The sequence below is a fragment of the Tamandua tetradactyla genome, chromosome 1, assembly GCF_023851605.1.
Source record: "Tamandua tetradactyla isolate mTamTet1 chromosome 1, mTamTet1.pri, whole genome shotgun sequence".
Taxonomy (NCBI): Eukaryota; Metazoa; Chordata; class Mammalia; order Pilosa; family Myrmecophagidae; genus Tamandua; species Tamandua tetradactyla.
This window is the reverse complement of record NC_135327.1, coordinates 130,197,576-130,224,818: the sequence shown is the minus strand read 5'-3', so window position 1 is coordinate 130,224,818 and position 27,243 is coordinate 130,197,576. Positions and strand designations below refer to the sequence as shown.

Genomic DNA, 27,243 nt, shown 5'->3' with positions numbered 1-27,243 from the left:
CTCTATCTCAAAGTATTTTCATTCAATACCCTATTTATTCAGTTCAACCCTGGATGCTGCCATTTTGCTTTGTCCACTCCTGCTCTGCCTCCCTTACTGTATCAGTTACAGATGAAAATACAATTATCAACTCATATCACTACAGGGAGATCTTGAGAGGGAGGTGGGGAGGCATTTGTATGTGCATGTGCGTGCTCACAGAGAGATTACTACCTAAGAGATGGGTTCTAGAATCAGACAAATCTGGGTTTAAATTCCTATCCCAATCCTTCAAATACAAGTTACTGTGACAAATGGGCAGGCCAATTTACCTCTCAAAGCATCTGGGTTTTTTCCACTGGTAATATAATAATATCTCCTACCTTATATGGTTGTTGTGAGGATTAACTGAAATAATTACTTGTAAAATGTCAGGCACTGTGCTACTGCAACACCAGGTAGAACTGAGGACAATGGAATAGAGAGGATGAAACCAAGGAAGGAGATGGTGGTAAAATAGTAAGGCACCAACTACGTGAGTCTCTGTTTCCCCTACCTCAATCTCTGTATGCAATTAAGATAAAACGAGAAGGAAGTAGAATCATCAGGCTAGAAGCAAAGGTTGTTACACTGCATTCAGACTCACCCCCAGAAATAAATTTAGACTATCCTTTAGGCAATCACCTTTACATATTCTTTTTTCACCCAAAGTTTTGATATAAGTTTGGCAACAGATAATTTGAGATTGAGTTGACAAGAGTCTAGATTTCAAGTATGCTTTACTGCCAATGAAGGGCATAATTATGTATGTAAACAATCAATAAAACAGCCAAAAGAGAAAAGTTTTTTCTGAGGGAAGGAGGAAAGAAGGAGGGAGGGAAGAAAACAGGATGTAGAGAGAGGGACAGACAGACAGACACAATAAGAACAATTCACTAGATTTGACTACGCACAAATTTTAAACATTGGTACTTCAAAAGTCACCATAATAAAAGTAAAAGGTGAACAACAAAACAACAAACTGCTGAAGAAACAATACACAAAAAGGTTAAGAAACTTCTAAAACTCAATAAGGAGAAAGTTGGATACTTCTTTTGAAGCAAGTCATTAAAGAGTAATACAAGTGGCCATAAAAAAAATATTAAACCTCGCCAATCAGAGAAACATACATAATATTTTTCGTAAAGCTGGCAAAATATTTACAATATTGTTTAACTCTTTCTGAAGTAGAAGTGTTTTAAAATGAACACCTGTACACTTTCAATAAGAAGGTAAACTGGTACAAGCTTTCTAGAGAGCAATATGTGAGTATGTATCAAAAGCTTCAAAGTCTTCAAAACTTTTGACCTCAAAATCCCACTTTTAGAATCTAATCTAAGGGGGAGTTTTCTTTTAATATGGTCAGCGGTTTAGGTGCAAAAATTGTTACCACAAATTTTATATAGCTGGAGGTAGGATAATTAATAGTTAAGCATTGTAGAACCTTACATTATTTACCTGGTATTTTTTAGATGTATTCATATCATTAAATCCTCACAACAAATACACGAATTACTATAGCCGGTGATATTGTTTCCATTGTTCAACTGAACCTCAGATGAGTCAGTAATTTACCCAGAGATACCCAGTTAGTTAGAAGCATAGCTGAGAGCAGAAGAAAAGCCTTCTGTTTATTTCTGTTTATACTTAAAATAGAACGTTGCTGTTGAAGAATAGTAAAAAGTTTCAACTTCAGAAGCCTGATGGTTACAGAAGTCTACAGGAATCTTAAGGAGATATAATATTCTAACAGAATGTAAGAGTAGAGAGGTTAAACAGGAAACATTTGAATCTCTCCTGTCCTGATATTAGTCTCCTATAGCTGCTGTAACAAATTAACAAAAACAGCAGCTTCAAACAACAGAAATTTCTTCTCTCTCACTTCTGGAGGTTGAAATCAAGGTGCCAATGGGCCGCCTTCCACTGGACCCTCCAGGGAAGGATCCAGTCCAGCATCTTCCAGTTTGTGGTGGCTGTCAGCATTTGTTGGTTTATGACCGCATCATTAATAACTCTGACTATACTGTCACGTTGCCTTCTCCTCCTGGGTCTTTAATTTCCCTCTGCTTCTCTTTTATAAGGATACTTGTGATTTCATTCAATGGCTACTTGGATAATTCAAGATAATCTACTCATCTCAAGATTTTTAAATCATACACAACTGAAAATTCCTTTTTTTTTTTTGCTATGAAAGCTACATGGGTTCCAGGATTAGGTCATGGACATATTTTGGGGAGCCATTAGTGAGCTTACTACAATCTTCCCCTTGAATGGCCGTGCACTTGCACGATGGTTTTCTCATTCCTCTTGTTCCCAGTTATTTGTGTTAGGATGTCACCACTATCTCCATATTCCACTGAGAAGAACCTGGTCCCCACTATGTAAAATTCAGGTAATCAGTCATTATCCAAGCAAAACAATGATGCTGAGGAGTCTAGTGTGAATGTCAAATGATGTGAGCAAAGCTCGAGAAAACTTGGCCCACCAGTGCCTCTGTTATTCAGGTGGCCATTTATAAGATGAGAACTGCAATAAGAGCATGGAAAAGGAATTGTGTTTTCTGGTTATCATGTTGTATATCATATGCAAATTACATTTCCTAGGATTCTTTTCATTATATTTGCCTCTAGATTCCTTCTGGACTCTAAAGGGCCACAGCTACTATTGATAGCAAATTATTAGGATTCCAGAAAGAAGCTTAAATGTATTTATTTATAATTTCAAAATACTGAAAGGTACACCTATTTCATGTGGAGGGTGATACTTGGGGTCAGAGATTTAGATTATAGCTCAAGTCAGATGGATTTTGCTTTAAATTATTTAAGAGACTATTTGACCCAGGTTGATAACAAATAATAATTTTTAAAAGATCTGTTTCTGAACACAGCCCTTACATCTATAGCAAAGACCTAAAAAATAGTTTGTAGTAATAAAATCACTAACGATATAATATACATCCCCAACATATTTTGAGTGGTTTTCAAGGTACTGAAGAGAGAGAATCACAGTCCATATGTTTTCATATTTATTGACAACCCCAAAAACATTGACCATAGACCCAAATAAATATTGCACACTTATGCTGACCCTTCAGTCATGGGAATTTTCAGGGAGTTAAAGGGAGATTTTAAAAGAAGAAGTAAATTCACAACTCTCATATAAATGTAAAATGAATACATATCAAAGATTATATTTAAGTCTTAACTTAGCAAGTGAATGAATAAACTGTCACTATCAGTTTAAAGGAGAATTCAAAGCATCCATACAAATAGGCCATCAGAATGTGAAAAGACTTTACAATTAGATACAAAACTAGTAAATTTCCAGAGGGTATCAATCACTTGCATACCAGCAGACAAAATGTATTTTCATTTCGATGGTCAAGAAACATTTGTATTACTTAAAGTTTCCAACAAATCACTGCGCTATAAATAAGTTCAAAAAACAATGAAAGGTGCAGCCCTTATAAAAAACTAATAGTTCAGAAAAGTTTACTAAACAGGACACACAATAATCTTTCCTTCCTAGATCAGTTTTTACACAATTTTACATGACAAAGGGAAGGTACATTTCAGGGTTCTTGACAGTTTAGTCCCAAACATACTGATATGATTCCGTGGAAACTTCAAAACAAGAAAACATCAGTTCACAAGCCACACCTTCCAAATTATAAGCAGGAAGAAGAGCCCAGGCACATCCTACCTGTGGTTTGAAATGATGTATATACCTTAGAAAAGCCATGTTTTAATCCTAATCCCATTTTGTAAAGGCAATTGTTTCTTCTAATCCCTATTCAGCATTGTATATTTGAAACTGTAATTAGATCATCTCCCTGGAGGTGTGATTTAATCAAGAGTGGTTGTTAAACTGGATTAGTTACAGGCGTGTCTCCACCCATTTGGGTGGGTCTTGATTGGTTTCTGAAGTCCTATAGAAGAGGAAACATTTTGGAGAATGAGAGAGATTCTGAGAGAGCAGAATTATATAGCCACGAGAAGCAGAGTCCACCAGCCAGCAATCTTTGGAGATGAAGAAGGAAAACGCCTCCTGGGGAGCTTCATGAAACAGGAAGCCAGGAGAGAAATTTAGCAGATGATGCCATGTTCGCCAGGTGCCCTCCCAGCTGAGAGAGGAACCCTGACCGTGTTCACCATGTGCCTTCTCCCTTGAGAGAGAAACCCTTAACTTCATTGGCCTTCTTGAACTAAGGTAACTTTCTCTGGATGCCTTTGATAGGACATTTCTATAGACTTGTTTTAATTGGGACATTATCTCGGCCCTAGAACTGTAAACTAGCAACTAATTAAATTCCCCTTTTAAAAGCCATTCTGTTTCTGGTATATTGCATTCTGACAGCTAGCAAACTAGAACACTACCCAAAGAAGGGCAGTTATTTAGACATGGCTGCAAATCACAGGATGCTGGGGCATGAAGACTGTCCCAAATCACAAATGCTGGGATCCCCTGTAAACCTCACATTGTAAATAGCAGGGAACCAGGAAACAGTTCAGAAAGGAATAATCAGAGCATGGAATTAATTATTCCTAATCATGAAATGTTGTAAGGGAGGATTATCGCTCAATAGAAGTCACCGTACAGTTCTTGTACTCATACACACATGCACACACACAGACTCTCACACACTCGCAAATCAAAGCAGAGACACAAAACTTCAAATAACAAAACTTCAAATTGTTTCATCCTACACCCAAAACATGAACTGTCAGGATACATCAAATAAACACTGGATACTCATAGTATCAGAAATGCCAAAATGTCACAATAAGAAGAAAGCCTCATAGGGCTCAACTGTAAAGCCTGGAGTACACACCATCTCCCAATTCTGATAACTGTTACAGTTTAACTATACACAGGCTAGATAATAATTTTATTTCATAAAAATCTCACATATAAAGATAATATATAATAATCAAGTTACATCTCATATGTAAGAAATATACTTAAAACAATTATGTATATAATATATAATGATTTTTGCATAAATCATGTATTGTTTATATATTAATATGTATCATTCTTTATTACCTGGCACTTAATTATTAATTAGACACTATGGCCTGAGTGCTCTGGGGAGATTTAAAAGAAATACAAAACAGTCCCTGTACTCAAGAAGCTTATGATTTTATTGGAGTAGACAAGACACATCACACACACACAACATACAATTGTATAAGAAAATATAAAGGCCCCGAAGTAGGAAAGTAGCATCACAACTCAGTGTGCAAGTAAAAACTTTATCAGGTCAAAATCGCCAAAGAAAAGCCCTAACACCTCCCATAAAGTACAACATTATATTGCCTCTCAATCCAGTCATCAGAGCCAATTTTCCCTTGAGCATTCTATAAGATACCTATTTCTTAGCACTAGATGGCTTGCATTTTAGGGGCCATGTTTTTTAGAAAAATAAGGACCATTAACTGTTAGGATTGCATTGAGCAGAGCACGTGTGGCAATGGATGCATACCGTGACCCCACTGCATTACAATTTCAGAGTTAGAAGAGATAATCCCTGTGAGCTGAAACACTCTGAAAAGGTCTTCAAGAGGGGCCCAAAAAGATCAGTAGGATTTGTAACTATTCTGGTGCTGACCAGTTCCTTCAGAATTAGCTAGTTTGATAGAGTATGATAAGCAGTGAAATGAAACCTGAAGAAAGCATACCTAAAGATATGCAGCATATGAGCCTAAGGATGAGTACAGGAAGGAAGGAAAGGAGTGGGAGAAGGAGGACAAAATTTCTAGTCTTCCAAACAGCTTCCTGATGCTCTCTGCCTACACTCCGTGGTCAATTAAGAGTTGGCCACAATTAACTATAAGATACAGCAGATGACCACAGATCCTAGTACATAATCAAAAGCAGCAGATGCAGTAGAAGGCTCTGGCTTCAAAGAAGAGACAGCTGATACTAGGAGAACACACACAAGGAGAGGGAAGGGACAAGAAGAAGTAAATAAAAATCATTTTCTTCATTTTATTTTCTTCATGTAAAATTCCTTCTCCTTTAAATTATTTTTTTTTGAAATGTTAAGAATAGCATAGCCTTGCATTTGATGAGAATGCAACTCCTCTGGGAGACAGGGCTCTGAATTTTAAAGGCTCAGCAAAGCACTTGGCACAGTTAGTTTGAGAGAGCAAGAGAGCAAGAAGAAGCGATCATGAGACTGGAGTGCATGGTACAGATATTTCAGTTCCAATTCCAATGAGTGCGCATACTTATTCTACTGTGCGAGAAGGTCAAAAGCATGAGAAAACTTAATGCAGACACACACGCAAATTATGATAAAAGCTCCCTTAGCCTACTTTATCAAGTGTATAGCACTGTGCAGAAATATTTATATTCAGATTTTTCTTTTATAAAAGGAACATAAGGTTACCATGGGAACCTACTGCTAAGTAAAGTAATATATATCTGATCTATTTATGACACATCCTTTTCTTTTCATTTGGGGAACATTTCATTGCTTTTTAGGAGTTATTTTGAAATAATTCATCTTTTAAGCCTTAAGTTCAATGTCCATTTTAATGTACAAAGTCTCATGGGTGCGCAAGTCATTTTTAAATTCTATATGTATTTATTGAGCACTTCCCATATGCCACTGTCATAGGCACTGGGGACAGGACAGCAAACAAAATACCCAAGTCCCTGCTCTCATGGGGCTAACATTTTAGTGTGAATGAATGTACGTGTTTCTGTTTTCGTTTTTTCTTAAAAAACAAGTTTTCCTTCTAGTGCTCTTACTCTCAGTCTGTAAAGGTTTAGGCAATGAACTGGGAGAAACAGACATGGATCCCAGCCTCATTGCTGCTAGTGCTTAAGGTAGGACCTTGAGTAATTCAATTAACTCAACTAAACCCCTGGATCTCAGGTTTCTCTTCATTTAGAAAGAAAAGACTGTGCTACTAGAATGAAAGTCTATGTCCCATATTTTTTACTTCTCGATAAACAAACCAACCACATCCTGGGGTCACATATTGCCAGGGGAAATTTTAAAATAAGAACCCTCTAAAAAAAGTCTACCCACAAAAAAACAAATGAAACTTCTCAATTTTCTCAAGAAATCTTCAGGTAGACAATCTATAATAACATAAATATCAGAAAACTTACCAAATCAAACACTCATAGAAGATACTGAGGAAAATGTATGCTCTTGTATTTTAAAAAGTCTTTAAATACATGCAGCCATTATTTTATTATCTAATTACATTTAAATATGCTGAATTAAATACAAATTACTCTCTGTCTCCCCATGCCTACAAACCTTCAAAGGAGGAGAGTTTCTAAAGAGAGCAGAGAGTAAAGATTTAATACTACTATCAGCCCACAAAAATAAAGAGAATAGAAGCAAAAATGACAATAGATGCAAGTGCTAACAGTTTTTCAGAAGATGGAAAGCTTGAGGTGAGCTCTAATTGACTTCTAATAGAAGCAAGATAAACTGAAAGCTAAGGGCTGCAAAGGTGGATGATAACAAAAAGCTGATTTGAGCTGCAGCTGCAGAAACACTCAAAATTGAAGACACAGATACTTCAGAAAGCAGAGGCAAAGAAAAGTTCTGAAGGCAAAAAAATAGACTGAAAATCTGACCTCAGATTCCCTTCCACATCTTGACAATAGAAAAGAATTACCTCCCCTGGAAAACTGAACTAAGGACATTACAGGTTCAGAGATATCAAGGACATCAAAAGGAAGGAAAAGCTTTTTACTGAAATAGGGAATGACATGAGCAGCTAAATACTGAGGGCTGAGATGTACAGCCCTAACCTACCACTTGGCTCCCACATTTATGACACACACACACACACACAGAAGAGATGGTAAGATTCTTCTATGAAGAAATCATCCAACACAAGAGACAGATATTTGGAGGTCCCGCCCACAAAAACATTAGATTTCCCCACCTTATTACAATGATGAGATAACCAAACCCAAGAGTTTTTTTTTTTTTTAAATATGAGTAGGCACCGGGAATCGAACCCGGGTCCTTGGGCATGGCAGGCAAGCATTCTTACCTGCTGAGCCACCGTGGCCCACCCAGAAACCCAAGAGTTTCTAATCAGGTTTTTAGAACCTTATACCTACATGAAAATGGACAAGAGATTATCAAACATATAAGGAAAAGCTCCAACACAAGAAAGATGAGGCAGAGAGCAAAAGAAAACATCAGAAAAATAATCTTAGTATCCACAGACAGAATAAAAGATACCACATACACAAGGAACAGAAACAGATTTTTTAATGTAAATAATATGCAATGACAAGCAATTAAAAATGTGATAACCAAAATTAAAAATTCAATAGAACGGAAGGAAAATAAGTTGAGGAAATTTCTCCAGAAAATAGAACAAAAAGGCAAAGAGGTGGAAAAAAAATAAAATTTGAAAATTAAGAGTTAGCGGCTCAACCTAGGAGATCTAATACCTAACCAACAGAACTTCCAGAAATAATAGAAAACAGAGAAAGAAGTTTTAAAAGAAATGATACGAGAAAATTTCCAGAACCTACGTTTTCATATAGTAGATGTTGATGAAAAGCACAGAGCAATTTTATTCACACCAAAGCAGAAAACATTTTGAAATTTCACTAGAGTGGGCATAAAGAGAAGATACCAAAACCTGATCACATACAGTTGGGGAATCAAAAGGGTATCAAGGCTTCCCAGCCGCCTCCAAGGAAAATAGAACAAAATGGAACAATATTTAAAATTCTAAGGGAGAGTCATTTAAGCCAATCTTTAATTCTTCTTTCAACCAAGCATGAAGATAAAGATGTTTTTAGACAAGCACATATTTTATCTTCTATGCATCCTTGTTCTCAACAAACTGCAGAAGAATGCATGCCACCAAAACAAGGAATCAAACCAAGAATGATAAAAACATGGGATTACGGAAATAGAGGATCCAATACAAGAATGAAGAGGAGAGAATTTCCAAGCCGATGGTGAAGGATGGCATTATACAGCAGGTGCTCGAGCAGTCTAGACTAAACAGGAAACACACAAAAGATGAATATCAATTATTAGTGATGTTTAGTTTTAATTAAATTAAGTGAGGTTTCCTAATTGGAGAGTCTAGAGGAAAATGGTGACAAGTAAATAAAAAATAATAATAAACTAAATTAAAAAGAGGCAATTATTAGTGTTGGAAAAAATAAAAAGATAAACAAGAAAGGCAATGTAATCATGGTGTATCACATGGTTCTCCAATGAGCTATAGTTGAATTGTTATATCATAAAAACTAAAAACTGATTTAACAGAAATTGGGATTGCACCAATATTGGGAAGATGGCAAAAGACACGGAGAGAGATATGAAGGCAAGATGTGGTGAGAATGCTGAAGGCTCATTTTCCTACAGTAAGAAGTGAAAGATAATTATAAAATTATAAAATTACAAAAAAAATCAAAGATGTTAAAGGAATGGAAAGTGGTGCTGTATTTCAGGGTAGGAAGAGATGGGGGCAGGGAACTTCGAGTTTTTATTACAAGCTTTAGAATACTGATATTTTAAAACAGTGTGCATGTCCTACTTTAATAAGAAAATATAGAGCTAAGCCATCTAGAAGAATACTATAAGCTTTCCAAAATGATTTTTACAACATTACCCTACCTGAATTGGCCCACAGCACAGCCGTACAATGCAGCAAGGGTCTTAGCTTCATTGTCACGGCCCCTGACACATACCAGTCACCATCTGCTGTCTACATAACTGCTACCAACCTCAGTGGCATCCCTGCTTCTGCTCCTGCCCACACCCACTACACTGTGCAGACAGACAGATTCCCTTCTGTCATCCCTGCTCAAAAAAATTCAGGAACTTCCCACTGGCTTTAGGACAAAGTCCAACAGGCCTATCTGCTTCTCCACTTCATTTCTTAACCTTCCTTATGTACGAATCACTGAAACTATTGGATCAAATATGCTTTGCAGTTCCTTGCCTCCAGACATGACTTTTTTCCTGCCTGGAAATCTTTCTCCTCCCATGCCTTGTAATAGCGCATGAAAATCTATATGATAATAAAACATTATGTAGTAAGTCCTACCTTTGTCTCCTTCAGGCTCACCCCTAACATTTGCAGGACCAAGGTCAAGAATATAAACTGAGGTGCCCCCTCCCATCTATGCCCACCCCAACCTCGAGCGGCCTCCTCCTACGCAAGTGGCCATCCCTGCCCACGCGTCCAAGCTCTGTCGGTGTCCCTCCCGCAATGACGCTGTTGGCCCTCAGCAGGAAGGACCTGGGAAGAGCCCATGCAGGCCCTGGAAGCAGACTTAGTGTAATTCCAAAGTCGGGTGGTATTAAAGGAAGGGAATAAGAAATTCAATTTCCAAATTTGATGAGCACCAACAGAATCTGCATCAAAATTTCAGAAATGTGTTATATATTCTATGACATATCAATTCCACTTCTAGAAATGCATCAGAAACAGAGTAGGTTTGTACCATAGCAGTATTTAAAATAGAAAAGTAGTAAAAACTTGAAAAGGGCATAAATGTGCAATAATAAGGACATGATTAATTAATTATAGTGAATTCATAATTTTGTATATTCATCTAAAATGATAATTCCAAAGACTATTAATGACAAAAATATTTATAGCATATTTAAGCATAAAATAAAGGTTGTAAAACAATATGTCAAGACCCTTTAAAGTAGGTACATATATGTGTGTGCACGTGTTTAAAAAAGACATGGAAAAATGATTGTAGATACACATACCAAAATAATAACAGTAGTTATTTGGGTGATGAACTTGGTGATTTTTATTTTGGTGGGGTGGTGATTCTATATTTCCACATTTAATACACTTAAAATGTATTACTTCCCTTAAGTTCAGATAATTACTTTGCCAAGATATCAAAAATGTTCATTTTTCTCCTGACTTCAGGATAAACTACCTGGCAAGGCATTCAGGCAAAAATTCAAAGGATACCATTGAATGGCATTAAAGGATACCATTATTCCATTATCATTCATTAGCACCTCAGTCTATAAGTATCAATCATCTAGCAAGGTTGTAGGGCTAAGGTCACAGGACACAGGTCAGGTAAGTTCTAAAGAAGGCATTAGGGAAAGAAAAATCCAGAGCTAGAAGTACTGTGCAGGCAGGCCGAGCCAGGAAGGACTGAACTTCAAAAGGGACAAAGGAAAGTGGGAACAGCAGAAATGCAAACAAGGAGGTAAAGAATCCCTGACAACAAACGCCCTTTACTTATTTCCCAGTTTGACACAGGAAGTGAAAATACCACATTTGAATTCAGCTAAACAACCCCAGGGTTCAGATAAAAAGGATTTATGAACTACAATTTAAAATCAAAGGCTAATTCTTGTCAGTACTGCCATTTGAAATTTGAGCTTTACTTGAAAATAATACAACAGAAATGCCATAGGTGATAAACGGCTTTTAAAAATTTGACATTCAAAATGAATGTTTTTGCTTGTGAATGCTGTGAGCTAAATAAAAATAAACTAGATTTTAAGTTCCTTGGGATTCAAGGAATCCCTTGATTCCCTTGTAAGGTTAACAAGTATCTTTCAAATGGATTAAAAAAAATTTTTTTTAAGGAATAGGACAATCCTGTAACACCTTGTATCATAACTATACTCCTAGAAAACAAACTTAAAATACTTAGATTTTCTTTTTAATCAGACACAGCAGATACCTACCACTTCTGTTTTGCCTTCCTTTCCCATTTCTTTAGGCAACAGCATGTCCCCTACCCTGAACCCACCCCCAGCCTCACTATCCTTTAAGGAACTAGTCTAAGATTCCACGTGGGTCTGATTGGGCAGCCAGTCGTATAACTCCATCCCCTGGACAGGCCCCAATACAGACATGTCACCTGGCCAATTATAATAAACTATTCACTGTTGCCGGCCAAGATGGAGAAATTCCACTATAGCTTCTCTATCCCATTCTGCATAAAATACAAAAATAAAAAAAAAGTAACTACCTGAAGAATCTGCAAAACAAATGACAGCAGGTGGATTGGCGAGAAAGTCAAAATTTAAACAGCAACTAGTAAACAACGGCGAGCTTTTTGGTTTTCTTTTCCTCCTTTATCTCCCAGCTTTGAGCCAAGGGTGGACCAAATTAGGAAAATGTGCAATAGTACAGACTGCAAAAACTCCAAAAGCCCATCATTCTGCTCAGAGAACGAAGAAAAGGGATCCCTTACTAGCTGGAGAATGGATGTGTTCTAGTTTGCTAGCTGCCAGAATGCAATATACCAGAAATGGAATGGCTTTTAAAAAAGGGAATTTAATAAGTCACTAGTTTACAGTTCTAAGGCCGAGAAAATATCCCAATTACAAGTCTATAGAAATGTCCAATCAAAGGCATCCAGGGAAAGATACCTTGGTTCAAGCAGACTGATGAAGTTCAGGGTTTCTTTCTCAAGTGAGAAGGCACATGGCTTCTGTTTCCCTGGGAGACAGGGAAACATTCACCAGTTTCTCTCTCAGCTGGAAGGGCACAAGGTGAGCAAGGCGTCATCTGCTAGCTTTCTCTTCTGCTTCCTGTTTCATGAAGCTCCCGGGAAGCGTTTTCCTTCTTCATCTCCAAAGGTCACTGGCTTGTGGGCTCTCTGCTTCTCGAGGCTATGTCCTTCTTCTCTGCTCTCTCTGAATCGCTCTCATTCTCCAAAATGTTTCCTCTTTTATAGGACTTCAGAAACTAATCAAGACCCACCCAAATGGGTGGAGACATGGCATCAAGTAATCCAGTTTAACAACCACTATTGATTAAATCACATCTCCAGGGAGATGATCTAATTACAGTTTCAAACATACAGTATTGAATAGGGATTATTCTGCCTTTATGAAATGGGATTTTGATTAAAACATGGCTTTTCTAGGGTCCATATATCATTTCAAACCAGCACAGGATAGAGTGGGGGAAATGTCCAGATTTTTTTTCTTTTTATTCTTTCTCAGCCCTGCCCCAAGACCAGCAACAGCTGCAGAACTGCACTGCTGCCACCACCTAATTTTCCAAGCAGTACAAGCACCTAATTTTCTAAAAGAAAATCTGTCTCTCTGGATAAAGGAATTGGAATAAGGGGTTCCTGCTCTGCAAAGAGTACACAGAAAAACCCTATTAATTCTTTTTCTCCCTTCTTTCTTTGCACCCTTGTCAGGTGAAACTGCACAGCAGTATGTAAAGTAAAGGTATACAATAATGATCTCTCTAGCTAGAGAAAATGTAAAAAGGAGTGCCTGAGAAAATATCCCAGAAAATAGTGGAGAAGGGAATCTCCTAGATGTATATATATGCAACAGTCCATGCCCCAGGCTTACCTCCAATCTGTGCATGCATGGAATATACCAAAAGACACACTGCAAAAGCACTGAGAAAAGAATTACAGTATAAACCATACCCAAGTCCCAGATTTTCCCTTATGTGGTTTATGCCAAGGAGAGACCATTTCTAGCCCTCTCCCCCACCCCATCCTCCAAGAAAAACAGAGCAAAATTTGAAAACAGAGTTGACATTTGCCGGAGAAGTCAGGGACACACTCAACAGCCATCTCCCAGCCCTTGTCTAGGCCCCCTACCCCCTACCCCCAACTTCCCTCCTCCCCTACTCCCACTTGCTTTTCTTTGTCTGAAGATGTTTCAGTATGTTTCCATTTCACAGCCCTTGGGGAGACATTAGGTTCCAGCAGTTTCAGCTGATTACAAGGCAGGACCTGTCAGTGGTAGGGCCCCCTCCCCCTGGGGTGTATAAATAGTCATCCCTTGGACAGCGCAGGTGTCTCTCATCTCCAACATAAAGCAGGGTATGCAGAGCCACCATCCACCAATGCTGACATGAGCAGTTGGCCTCCCTGGGAGACCAGCCACAATGGGAACTGTTATTCTGGACCCTTTGTGCTGTGTAAATAATAAAGCGGTCATTTGTTGAGAATCTCTGTGTGCCTGAGCCTGTGTTCCCATGACTCACCATTTAGGATCTCATTCCACAACAGTGGAACCACCAGATACAGAATATGAAAAAGAATTCACAGCCTAAACCCAGTCATTTTGACTGCCCATGCCTATGCCTATTAAAACAAAGAAACAATGACAACAAAAAACCTCAACATTCTACAATTTTAAAAAACCAAGTCTTTTGCAGAATATAATCCAAAATTATCTGACATACAAGGAATCAGAAAAATCTCACCAATACTCAAGAGAAAAGATAATCAACATAAGAGAACCCCAAAATGTCATAGATTCTAGAATATCAAACCAAGAATTCAAAGCAGCTACTCCCAAAATGGATGAAAAGAGAGTTGTCCTCAGCAGAGAATAGAAACCTATGGAAAAGAACCACAGTGAAAATTTAAAATAGAATATAAAATAGAATATCTAAAATAAAAGTTTATTGGGAGGATTCAATAACAGAATGGAGATAATAGGTGAGTCAGTGAACTTAAATACAGAGAAACAAAAAGAAAAATATTTGAAATAAAGTGAACAGAACAACAGGATTGGAGAGCAATACAAAAAAAATTTAGCACTTGTATCACTGACGTCCCTGAAAGAGAAAAGGAAGAAACTTATGCAAAAATAATGTTTGAAAACTTCCCAGATTTGGTGTGAGACATTTAAAGAAACCCATCCAAGAAACTCAGTGAGCCCAAAATAGGATAACTCAAAGAAAACCACCCTAGGTATAGTAAAATCAAGCTGCTAAAAACCAAAGATAAAGGAAAACCTTGTTTTTGTCTTTTTTTAAAGGAAAAAAAATTTTTGAAAGCAGTCAGAGGAAAAGAAAAAGGGGCATATTATACAAGAAACAGCAATTCGAGTGACTGGAAATGTCTTATCAGAAATGATGAATGCCAGAAGATAATAGAATAGCACCTTCAAAGTGTTAAAAGAAAATAAATGCCCACCCTAAATTCTTATCCAGTGAAAATATCCTTCAGGAATTAAAGTGATAAATAAAGATACTCTGAGATGAAGGAAAAACTAAGAGAATTATCACCAACAGATCTGTCCAAGAGACATACTAAAGATAGTTCTTCAAGCTGAAGGAAAACAGCAGGTGAGGGAAATTTAGAACTTCAGAAGCAAAGAAAGAGTATAAGAAATGGTGAATATTTGGGTAAATATACTATTTTCCTACTTTTAAATTCTTTAAAATATGCACGACTACTGAAGGCAAAAGTTACATCATTGTCTTGGAGTGGAGGAGAGTTCAGTATTTATAGGTGTAATTCACATAACTATAGCACAAAGGGGAGTTAGAAGAAACTGTATTTGTAAGATTTTTCTACATTTTACTTGAAGTTAAAATGTACATTAACTTTAAGTAGACTTTGAAAAGTTAGTATTCATATTATAAAGCTAAGAACCACTAAAAAGATATGAATATATATATACACAAAAAGACAACAGATAAAATAAAACACAAAAAATATTCCAGTAGTTCAAAAGAAGGCAAGGAAAACAGATAAATGAAAAATGAACCAAAAATTATTATATGTAGACCTAATCCAACTGCATAAATCATATTCTCATTCACCTGCCATAATTATGACCTGAGCCCAGAATCCTTTGATACAGTTTCTATACACCAGACTTTCTATATACAGTATTGTAAGAAGAACAAATGACATCTCTTTCCCCAAGGATTGCTGCTTAAGATCAGGTAAGGCTGCAGTTACCTGCAAATATGCCCTCATCTTCTACCCTCCCTTCCTAATGTAGAAGAAACTGTGAAGAGATGCCAAGACAAAAAAGGAACAGAAGATATAACAATGCTCAGATGCCTGAGGTCCCGAAGCTGTCCTGTATTTCAATCAACTCTGCTTATTATCCCAGAAATACATCCAATAAATCCTCTGTTTTCAAGCTTTAACTGATGTGCACTGGCTTGCTGTCACCTGCACCAGGGAGATACTTGAGATTTGTGGTAATTCTATAAAATCAATTCATAATCATGTGAGTCTCAAATACCAGAAAAGGCAGATGGTGGTGGTAGTGATAAAGACAGCAGCTACATGTTATTGATTAATACATATCAGTTATTTTTCTAAGTTCTTTACAAATATCTCAGTGCTGTCCATAGCCTACAGAATGCCCATGCACCACCCCACCACCTATACCTTGTGTTGCTGTGGAAAACTTTGTGCAGTCAATGATAACACATTCTTATATGAACTATTAACCAAAGTGCATGGTTTAACTTAGGGTTCACTGTGTAGTGTAGTTCCATGGGTTTTGGTTACCATATATACAATCTCATGATTCCCCCTTTTAATCACATTCAGATTTATATTTTTCATTGCTGTAAATTGCATTCACAATGTTGTGCAACCATCACCAACATTCATTACAAAAACACTTAAAATAGGAACCCTGCACATTTTAGGCCTTAACATCTCATTGTCTAACTCCACCTCAATCCCTGGTAACCTATAGTCTAGATTCTGACTCTATGAGTTTGCTTATCCTAGTTGTTTCAAATCAGTGAGATCAATACATGTCCTTTTTAGTCTGGCTTATTTCACTCACATGATGTCTTCAAGATTCATCCATGTTTTCACATTGTCAGGAATTCATTCCTTTTTATGGCTGAGTAGTATTCCATTGTATGCATATACCACATCTTATTAAACTATTCATCAGTTGATGAATACTTAGGTTGCTTATATCTTTTGGAAATTGTGAATAATGCCGCTATGAAAACATCAGTTCACAAATATCTGTTCAAGTGTCTGCTTTCAATTCTATTAGGTATATACCAAGTAGAGGGATTCCAGGTCATGTGGAAATTAACTTTCTGAGGAATATCTTCCAAAATATTCCAAAATATCTTCCACAGTGGCTCTACCATTTTACATCCTCACCAGCAATGAATAAATGTTCCTATTTCTCTATAACCTCTCCAACACTTGTAATTTTCTGTTTTTTTCTTAATAGTAGCCACACTAGTGGGTATGAAATGGTATCTCATTGTGGTTTTGATTTGCATTTCCTTGATGGCTAATGGTGTTGGGCATGTTCTCATGTGCTTTCTGACCATTTGTGTACCTTCTCTGGAGAAATGTCTATTCAAGTCTTTTGCCCACCTTTAAGTGGGTTGTTTTCCTTCTTATTAAGTTGAAGGATTTCTTTATATATTCTGGATATCAACCTTTATCAGAAATGTGGCTTCCAAATATTTTCTTCACTTGTGTAGGATGTTGCATTACTTTCAAAATAAAGTTCCTTGAGATAGAAACATTTTTCTAATTTTGATGAGGTTCCACTTACCAATTTTTCTTTTTTGCTTGTGCTTTGGGTATAATGTCTAAGAAAAAACTGCCTAGCACAAAGTCCTGAAGATGCTTCCCTACAATTTCTTCTAGGACTTAATAGTTCCAGCTCTCATATTTAGGTCTTTAATGTATTTTGCATTGATTTTTCTGTACAGTGAGAAGTAGGTATCCTCCTTTTATTTCTTTTGCAAATGGAGACCCAATTTTCCCAGCACCATTTGTTGAAGAAACTGTTTTCTCAATTGGGAGGTCTTTGACCCCTTGTCAAAACCACTGGCCGTAAATGTGAGGGCTGATTTCTGAGCTCTCAATTCTACTTTATTGGTATATATGTCTGCTGCCCTTGTGCTAGTACAAAATATAGTACTGAAACTTTAATAAGTTTAAAATTGGGAAGCCTGAGAGTTCCAACTTCTTCCTTTTTCAAAATGGTTTTAGCTATTTACGGCCCCTTACCATTCCATATAAATCTGATGATAAGATTTTCCACTTCTGCAAAGAAGTTTGTTGAAATTTTGATTGGGAATGCATTGAATCTAGAAATTGCTTTGATTAGTATTGATGTCTTAGCAATATTTAGTCTTCCATTCCATGAACACATAATGTGTTTTAAGTCTTCAAATCTTTCAGCAATGTTTTGTAGTTTTCTGAATACAACTCCATTACAACCTCGATTAGATTTATTCCTAGATATTTGATTCTTTTAGTGACTCTTGTGAATGGATTTTTCTTCTTGATTTCTTCTTCCAATTGTTCTTGGAACATAGAAACACTGCTGATTTGGGTGTATTTATCTCGTACCCTGCCACTTTGCTGAATTCATTTATTAGCGCTAGGAGCTTTCTTGTGTTTTTTTTTCCCCAGGATTTTCTGTATATAGAAACATATCATCAGCAAACAGGCAAAGTTCTATTTCTTCCTTTCCAATTTGAATGCCTTTTGTTTCTTTTTGTTCCCCAATTGCTCCCACAAAACTTCCAGTACAATGATGAATAACAATGACATTCATTCACAGTGGGCAACCTTGCTTTGTTCCTGATCTTAGAGGGAAAGCTTTCAGTCTTTCACCGTGAAGTACAATGTTAACCTGTGGGTTTTTCTTAAATGCCCTTTATTAGGTTGAGGAAGTTTCTTTCTATTCCTAGTGTTCTAAGTATGCCTATCAAGAAAGGGTGCTGGATCTTGTCAACTGCCTTTTCAGCAATAATTAAGATTACCATGTGGTTTTTTTTCCTTCATTATGTTAATGTGGTATATTACATTAATTATTTTTCTTATTTTGAACCAACCTTGCACACCAGGGATAAATGCCACTTGATCATGGTGTAATTTGCTTTTAATTTGCTGTTGTATCTGGTTTGCTAGTATTTTTGAGGATTTTTGCATCTATATTCATAAGAGTTATTAGACTGTAGTTTTCATGCTTTTAGTATCTTCATCTGGTTTTGCTATGAGGGTGATGTTGCTCTTGTAGAATGGATTAGGAAGCGTTCCCTCCTCTTCAATTTTTGGAAGAATTTGAGAATTGGAGTTAAGTCTCCTTGGAATGTTCGGTAGAATTCTCCCATGAAGCCATCTGTTCCTGGGCTTTTATTTGTTGGGAGGTTTGTGATTACTGATTCAATCTCATTACTAGTTAATGGTTTGTTGATATCTTCTATTTCTTCTTGACTCAATGTAGGTAGCTTGTGACTAAGTTATCTAATATACTGATATACAGTTGCTCATAGTATCCTCTCATAGTTCTTTTATTTCAGCAGGGTAAGTAGTAATGTCCCCCTTTTCTGACTTGCATTGCTTGATTTCTCTCTCCTTTTTTTTTGTCAGTTTACCGCCAAATTTCTCAATTTTATTAATCTTTTCAAAGAATCAGTGTTGGTGTTACTGATTCTATCGTTTTTTTTGTTGTTGTTTTCTACTTCATTTCTTGCCACTCTAATCTTCTTTATTCCTTCCTTCTGCTTTGGGTTGAGTTTGCTTCTCTTTTTCTACTTCTTCCAGTTTTGTGTGTAGGTCTCTGATTTGAAGTCTTTCTTCTTTTTTAGTGTAAGCATTTAAAGTTATAAATTTCCCTCTCAGAATTGCCTTCACTGCAATCTGAGTTTTGCTATGTTTATTTTCATTTTCATTCACCTCAAGATATTTCCTAAATTCCCTTGTGATATTTCCTTTAGCTCACTGTTTAAGATTTAGTTGTTTAATTTCCACATTTTTGAAAATGTTCTATTTCTTCTTCAGTTATTCATTTCTAGCTTCATTACACTGTGGCCAGAGAAAATGCACTGCATGAATTCAGTATTGCTGAATTATTTACACAAAATAATCTAACATATGGTATATCCTAGAGAATGATTCATATGCATCCAAGAATAATATGTATCCTGTTTTTGTTGGATGAAATATTCCATTTACGTCTTTTAGATCTAGTTGGTTTAGAGTATCATTCAAGTCTTTTATTTCCTTATTGATTTTCTGACTAGATATTCTATCCATTATTGAGAGGATTGTATTAAAGTCCCCTACTATCAACATGGAACTATCAATTTCTCCTTCAAATCTGTAGTCACTTCATATATTTTGGGGCTCTGCAGTTAGGTGCACATATATATATATATATATATATATATATATATATATATATTTATAATTGTTACAGCTCCTTGTTGAATTGTCCCCTTTATCAGTATATAATGACCATCTTTGTCCCTTGTAACTGTTTTTGACTACAGTCTATTTTATCTGATACTAGTACAGCTATTCCAGCTCTCTTTTGGTACCATACTACTTGCATGGTACATTTTTTTCCCCATCCTTTCATGTTTAACCTACTTGTAGTTTTTAATTTAAGGTGAGTCTCCTGCACAAAGCATATAGTTGGATCATGCTGTTTTTTATCCTTTCTACTAATCTCTGCCTTTTGACTGGAGTGTTTAATCCATATACATTTAAAGTCACTACTGATAATACAAGTCTTTCTTCTGCCATTTTGCTACTGAGCCTTTGTGACTCATACCTTTTTTGTCCCTCATTTTCCTACAGCATATTTATTGTGTTTGGGGGGAGGGGGGTTACCACACTGAGTGCCTTCTCTTTATCTGGATATATTTTCCATTTATTTTCCTTGTTGTTACCATGAAGTCATATTTGGTTTGATACTAATTTAACTTAAATAGCATGTGCATGTGCTTATTAAATATCTCTCTTTCTCCTAATCTTTTTTTTTTTGTACTTGTTCACACTCATATCTTTGTTCAGTATATGGCCAAAACCACAGATTTATCATTACTTTTATGCATTTGTATTTTAGCACTTGTAGGAAGAAGTAGAGTTGCATACCAAATAATACACTGTGATAATACTGGCATCTATAATTACCCAAATGGTTACCTTAACCACAGTCTTCTTTATTATGCCATTTTGAACCACTGCCTGGTGTCCTTTTCTTTCGGTCTGAAGAACTCTCTTTAGCACTGCACTGCTTGTAGGACAGGTCTACTAGTGATGAACTCCCAAGATTTTATTTATTTGAGAATGGCTTAATCTCTTATTTTTGAAAGAAATTCTCATCAGATACAAAATTTTGACTGGCTGTTGTTTTCTTTCAGCACCTTAAGGATTTCAACCCACTGCCTTCTTGCTTCCATGGTTTCTAATGAGAAATCATCACTCCATCTAATTGGGACCCCCTTGGATGTAGCATGTGTCCTTTCTCTTACAGCTTTCAGGAATCTCTCCTCATCCTTTGGATTTGACAGTGTGATCAATATATGATGGGGTCTATTTTTTTTCATGTTTATTTAAGCTTCTTAGATATGTGTGCTCATGTCTAGACTTTTTAAATATACATGCTCTTGTCTTTTGCCAAGTTTAGGAAGGTCTCTGTCATTGTTTTTTATAATATTCCTTCTTCCCCTTTCTCTCTTACTTCTCCTTCTAGGTTTCCTATAATGTGCATATTGATGCATTTGATGGTGTCCCAGAGGGGTATTTTCATTGTTAATATTGCTTTTTTATTTCTGATCCTCATCCTGACTCACTTGTAGTGTCTTGTCTTTGAATTTAGTAATTCTTTCTACTGCCTGCTCCAAACTGCTTTTGAAATCCTTCTGGGCATTTTTTCATTTCTACTGTGGTCTTCAACTCCAGTAGTTTCTTTTTAAAATTTCTATCTCTTTACTAAGACCTTCATATTGTTCATTCATTGTTTTCCTGATATCCTTTAGCTCTTTCTCTGTATTTTCCTTCATCTCCTTGAGCATTTTTAAGATCATTTTTTAAAGGTTTTGTTCAACATGCCTACATTCTCGTCTTCTTCATGGGTGTGTTATGGATTTTTATCCTCTTCTTTTGGATGGGTCATCATTTCCTACTTCTTTGTTTTGTACTCTCTGTTGTACACTGTACTTTTTAATATTTTAACATGTTAAACCTCTGGGATTTATTGTCTGAGATGTCTGTTTCTTGACTTTGGAATCAGCTGGTTATAAGACAGAGATTTTTTTGAACTTCAGACACCCTATCAGGAAGGTCTGCTCAAGACAAATGCAGTGTGCAGGATTTTCCCTGTCTTTTAAGGTGCAGTTTTTATAGATAAGAAAAACAGCCAAGATTTAAATCCTTTCTCAATGTCTCAATTTTTGTAGCAGAGCTCAAATGAGAACCTGAGTCTGCCTAACTCCAAAACATGTCCTAATGAGTATTATACCTACCCCTGTCACATTTTGAGAGATAATGTCAAATCTTAAAATCTTAACTGCTGAAATAAAAATCAAAACTGCAATCTCACTATTGCTCTTTTGACTTCACAGAAAACAGAAAATTTTATTTGGCCAGTAATTGCTCCCTTCACCCAACCCCTCCTTATGTCTACCTGTGCCATCAGAACCATCTTCCCACCCTGTCTCTTGGGGAATCATGGACCTCTAATAAAATAAAGTCATTTTTCACAAGTTATCAGCTCCAAAATCTTTTAATTGTCTTCTATTAGCCTCCCAAATAACCAGGATAATGTTTTCCTCATATACTGGTTTAAAATAATATTCAATGTTTTCTTTTCTGCTTACAAAGCAATACTGGTTCAGTGTAAAAAGTTTAGAAAAGATGGAAGTGCACAAAGAAAATAAAAACCTGCCATAATCCCATTAACCATAAATAACCATTAGGAGGATGTCAATCATTTTTCTAAGTCATTCACTGTTTTTAGTTGAGATATCATAAATCATATATTAAGTTTTTTATGCAAGTAATAAATATTTACTCTAGAAAATACAGAAAATGATGATTTTCTTTTTACAGTTTTCTCTTAATTCAGATTTTTAAAAATAATTTATCAATTGGTCACTTCAAATAATAAAAATAAATATTTATATCTTCATGAAATATAATATTGTTCTCTGCATCTAGGGATGAACCAAGACCAACAAAATATGAAGCACACTAATTAGAAATTTTAAAGCCTATTTGCCTTACCCATCCCCCCCCAATACTTATGGATTTCTTTTCTTTGTGGGGAATACAAAGAAGTAATATATTGCTATGATCTCCTCTTAGTGCTCTCTCACACCCTCCTCTATAATCTAGCTCAGAAATGCTAAAAGACCCAAATAAACTGCAAAATATTCCAGGTTTATGGATAGGAAGACAATATTATTGAAATGTCAATACTACCAATAGCGATCTAAAGATTCAACCCAATAGGGCGGGCCACAGTGGCTCAGCAGGTAAGAATGCTTGCCTGCCATGCCCTAGGACCCGGGTTCAATTCCCGGTGTCTGCCCACATAAAAAAAAACAAACAAACAAAAAAAGATTCAACCCAATACCTATCAAAATCCTAACAGCCATTTTCAAAGAAATGAAAAAGTCAATACCTCAAATTAATATGGAATAGCAACAGCCCCAAATAGACTAAACAATATTGCAAAAGAAGAACAAAGTTGGAGGTCTCACACTTTCCATTTTCATAACAAAAAATACAGTAATCAAAACAATATGATACTTGCAAAATAGCAGACATACAGACCAATGGACTAGAATTCAGAGTTCAGAAATAAATCCACACATCAATGATCAAATGACTTTTAACAAGGGTAACAAGTACATTAATTAGGGAAAGAATGATCTCTTCAACAAACGATGCTGGAAAAACTGTATATCCACTAGCAAAAGAATGAAGTTGTCCCTCTACTTCACATCACATTAAAAATTAACTCTAAATAGATCAAGAACCTAAACAAAAGAACCAAAACTATAAAATGCTTAAAAGATATGACACCAAAAGCATGAGCAACAAAAGAAAAAAATAAATTGGACTTCACTAAAATTTTGTAGCCCAAATGATAGTATCAATAAAGTGAAAAGACAACCTACAGAATAGGAGAAAATCATTTCTAACCATATATGTGATAATAGTTTAATATCCAGAAGATATAAAGGACTGCTATAAATCAACAAAAGACAAATAAGTCAATTAAAAAGTAGGTGGAAAAAGGATTTACATAGATTTTTCTTCGAAAGAAATATTTGTATGGCCAATTGTAATGGGCAGACAAATGGCCAACAAGCTAGTGAAAAGATATTCAATATCATTAGTCATCAGGAAAATGCTAGTCAAAACCACAATGAGATACCACTTCACATCCAGTAAAACGGCTACTACTAAAAAAAAAAAAAAAAAAAAAGAGAGAGAGAGAGAGAAAGAGGACGTGGAGAAAAATGAAATCCTTATGTACTGTTGCTGGCATTGCAAAATGAAAATTAATTTGGGAGTTAGAAAGCAGAGCACAGAATTACCATATAACCCAGCAAATCCACTTCTTGGAATATACTCAAATGAATTGAAAGCAGGGACTCAAACAGATATCTGTAAACTAATATTTATAGCATCATTATTCACAATGGCCAAAAAGTGAGAGTAACCCAACAATCCATAAACAAATGAATGGATAAATAAAATGTAATATAGACACAAAATAGAGTATTATTCATGCATAAAAAGGAATGAAGTTTGAATACATGCTATAACGTGTTTCATGTTGAGTAAAATAAACAGACACAAGAAGACAAATATTACATGAGCTCACGTGTTTGAAATTCCTAAAATAAGAAAATTCATAAAGACAGTAGATTTTTCTACTGGGGCTGGGAAGAAGGGGTGATGAAGGGGAACTATTGCTTAAGGGATACAGAGGTGATAAAAAAAATGCTGGGGTAATGGATGTTGGTGATAGTAACATGATATTGCAAATATAATTAAAACCACTGAATTATACACCTCTATGTAGCTAAAATGGTAAATTTTGAATTGTATGTATGTTACTACAACAAATTCTTTTTTAAAAAATACCAGATACTAGAAGAAGCAAGGAAGGATTCTCCTCTACAGGTCTCAGAAATGGCACAGCCATGACGACAACCTGATTTCAGACTTCTAGCCTCCAGGAAAAGAAAAATAGAATCAGCATGAATCAAAATGAATAAATACACAAATAAAAATAACATGAACACATGCGGGCTAACCAATCACCTATTTTGTGAGAGTTTCATAATTATGGAACCACCAGATTGTAGATATTTTTAAAGATGTAATTTTAATCAACATTGACTTAATTTCTCTTTTAAATTATGCAGGATATATGCTCTGTGCTCCAAAAATCTTCCAGTCTAGCTATAAAGAAGAGAGCAAAGTATGCATGTAGAAAATATGTGCATATTTAGAGATAGGAGATTCTCACACATTGGCTTTTGACTATCTTGGCTCACAATTCTGGAAAGCCTGGCATAGAATGGCTGGCAGCAAGTGAGCATGCTGAGGTGCAATGGGCTATGGACTGCTATTTCACATCAAAGTGTTCTGAAGAACTATAAACAAGCATACAAGAATAGAAAGCTGTGTTTTAAAAGTAAGATTTGCACATTTCTGTCCTTTATGCGCATTTTTTTAAAAGCCGTGACACTGCCAGCGTTACTACCACTTATGCAGAAGTGACTAAAAAGAAAGTAGATGAGCCAGAGTTGATTTTCATTTTTAGCCCACACTTTATCCCCACTTGACAGCTCTAAACACCATTTCTGATCCCTAATATGTTTGTCCTTGGCCTCAAGGTTCAAGTGGAATGCCTTGCTTGAAACTTGTTCTATAAACTGAGATCTCAAGGATCCGAAAATTAACAAATACTGAGATGTAAACAAAATGATACATCCTTATTATTATAGAACAAAATCATAAGTACCAAGAACTCTGATTCAGTCTCAAGCAAAATTAAAAGAGACTTTAAGTCCAAACAGTACTGTAAGAGTTGTTACATGAAAAATAATGCAGTAAATTTTAGTTTTTTAAGAATTCAAAGAACTGAGCTAGCTGTTACCCTTCCCAGGAACATAAAGAAGAGGTTAGAGATTATTTATTTTCTGAGGGCCACAAGAGCACACTGAACAAAGAGCAAATTTAGAAAATTAGGTGGGTGGGTCAATGTTCTTATTTAATTGTGTATCTATACAGTTTGTGCCCCTCATTATTATACAAAATAAGTTTCCTCAGTGACATCAGAGAAGAAGCAATAAATTCCCCAAGATATTCAACTTCTAACTATAAAGATTTTATATAATTTCCCTGGAATAAAACCTTTAACCTCAAAGCATTTTTGGCAACAAAGCTTGGAAAACATACTTGTCAAAGGAAATTGTGCTTGTTCCTTTCATTTAAAGGATACGTTTGCCATAAAAAAAAAGAATTAATTCATCTGCTATGTAAATGAAATCACCAGTGGTGAGTTATTAATCTAATCATAGACAGATAAATATATAGATTTATTTACAAACGTATTTTAAAATGTATCATATTTAGATCTGTCATATCATAAAAAAAAAGGTAATACCATCTTTAGGTAAGACACAGTTAAGCACCGCGAGAGTCCCAACAACTAGCAGAGTGGCTGACAGATAGCTGGCAGAGAGTACACAGTGGTGAGTTACTGCATTAGGTGATGGGGAACATGATAATGATTCATTTTATAGTTGAGGGAAAGAGTGCCCGTGTAATTTAAATCATATGATTAAATGGTTGTTCAGTGACAGAACTAGAGCAAGCATTCCAAGTCACCTTACTCCCAGGCTAATGTTTGTCTAATACCTTCTCACCTCCAGAATGTCTTTTTTCCAGTTGTATTATCATCATATGTATGGTCAAAAGTGTTTGAAAATTCTCAGTTTGAACTTATTCTCTTTTACTTATAACGTTGGCATGATTTTCTTGATTAGAAAGTAATTTCAAAATTACTGTTGGAAAATATTTCCTCCAGCTCTATTACGTAAAGGTTTGTTCTATAAGGTAAAAGTAAGTAGAAACAGCAACCTAGAGCTGGTTTGGAGGCTCTATGAAGTCATCAGTCTCCTTCTGTCTTTCTGTTTCATGCCTCTCAGTTTCCATCCTTAAGGTCACTTCATAATTCAAGATGGCTGCTGAGGCTCCAGCCATTACATTCACATAACAGACAGCAAGACAAAAGACGAGAACACATAAAGAAATGTGTCCTCTCTTTTAAGGAGCCTTCCTGTAAATCCTACCTGATATATCTGCTTTTATCTCATATGCCCAAACTTGGTTCATGGCCACAAGCTTCAAAGATGTCTGGGAAAGGATCATTTAACTGAGCACATTACACAGGTGTCTATCACTAAGGAAGAAGGGAATGAAAGATATTGCAAGGGAACCACCTCCTATGGTTTTTCCAATTTCTAAGTAAAAATAGTGTCATTGATGAACGGCAGAGAAGCAAACTGCCAGTGTAACAGGAAGCTGGTTTAAAAAAAAAAAAAAGAGGGTGAACAACGGGGGCTCAGTGGTAGAGTCCTCGCCTGCCATGCCGGAGACCTGGGTTTGAGTCCCAGAGCCTGCCCATGCCAAGAAAAAAAAAAAAGGCTCCTAAAATTTTTTGCTAAAATCTGGTGTACTCCT

At 36.0% G+C, this 27,243-nt stretch overlaps 1 protein-coding gene across 1 annotated transcript in view; it reads right to left on the bottom strand.

The window, feature by feature from the left end:
- The window catches only part of ELAPOR2 (endosome-lysosome associated apoptosis and autophagy regulator family member 2), a 217,837-nt gene that overhangs the window by 103,266 nt on the left and 87,328 nt on the right, over window positions 1–27,243 (bottom strand). The gene's annotated exons all lie outside the window — the stretch shown is intronic.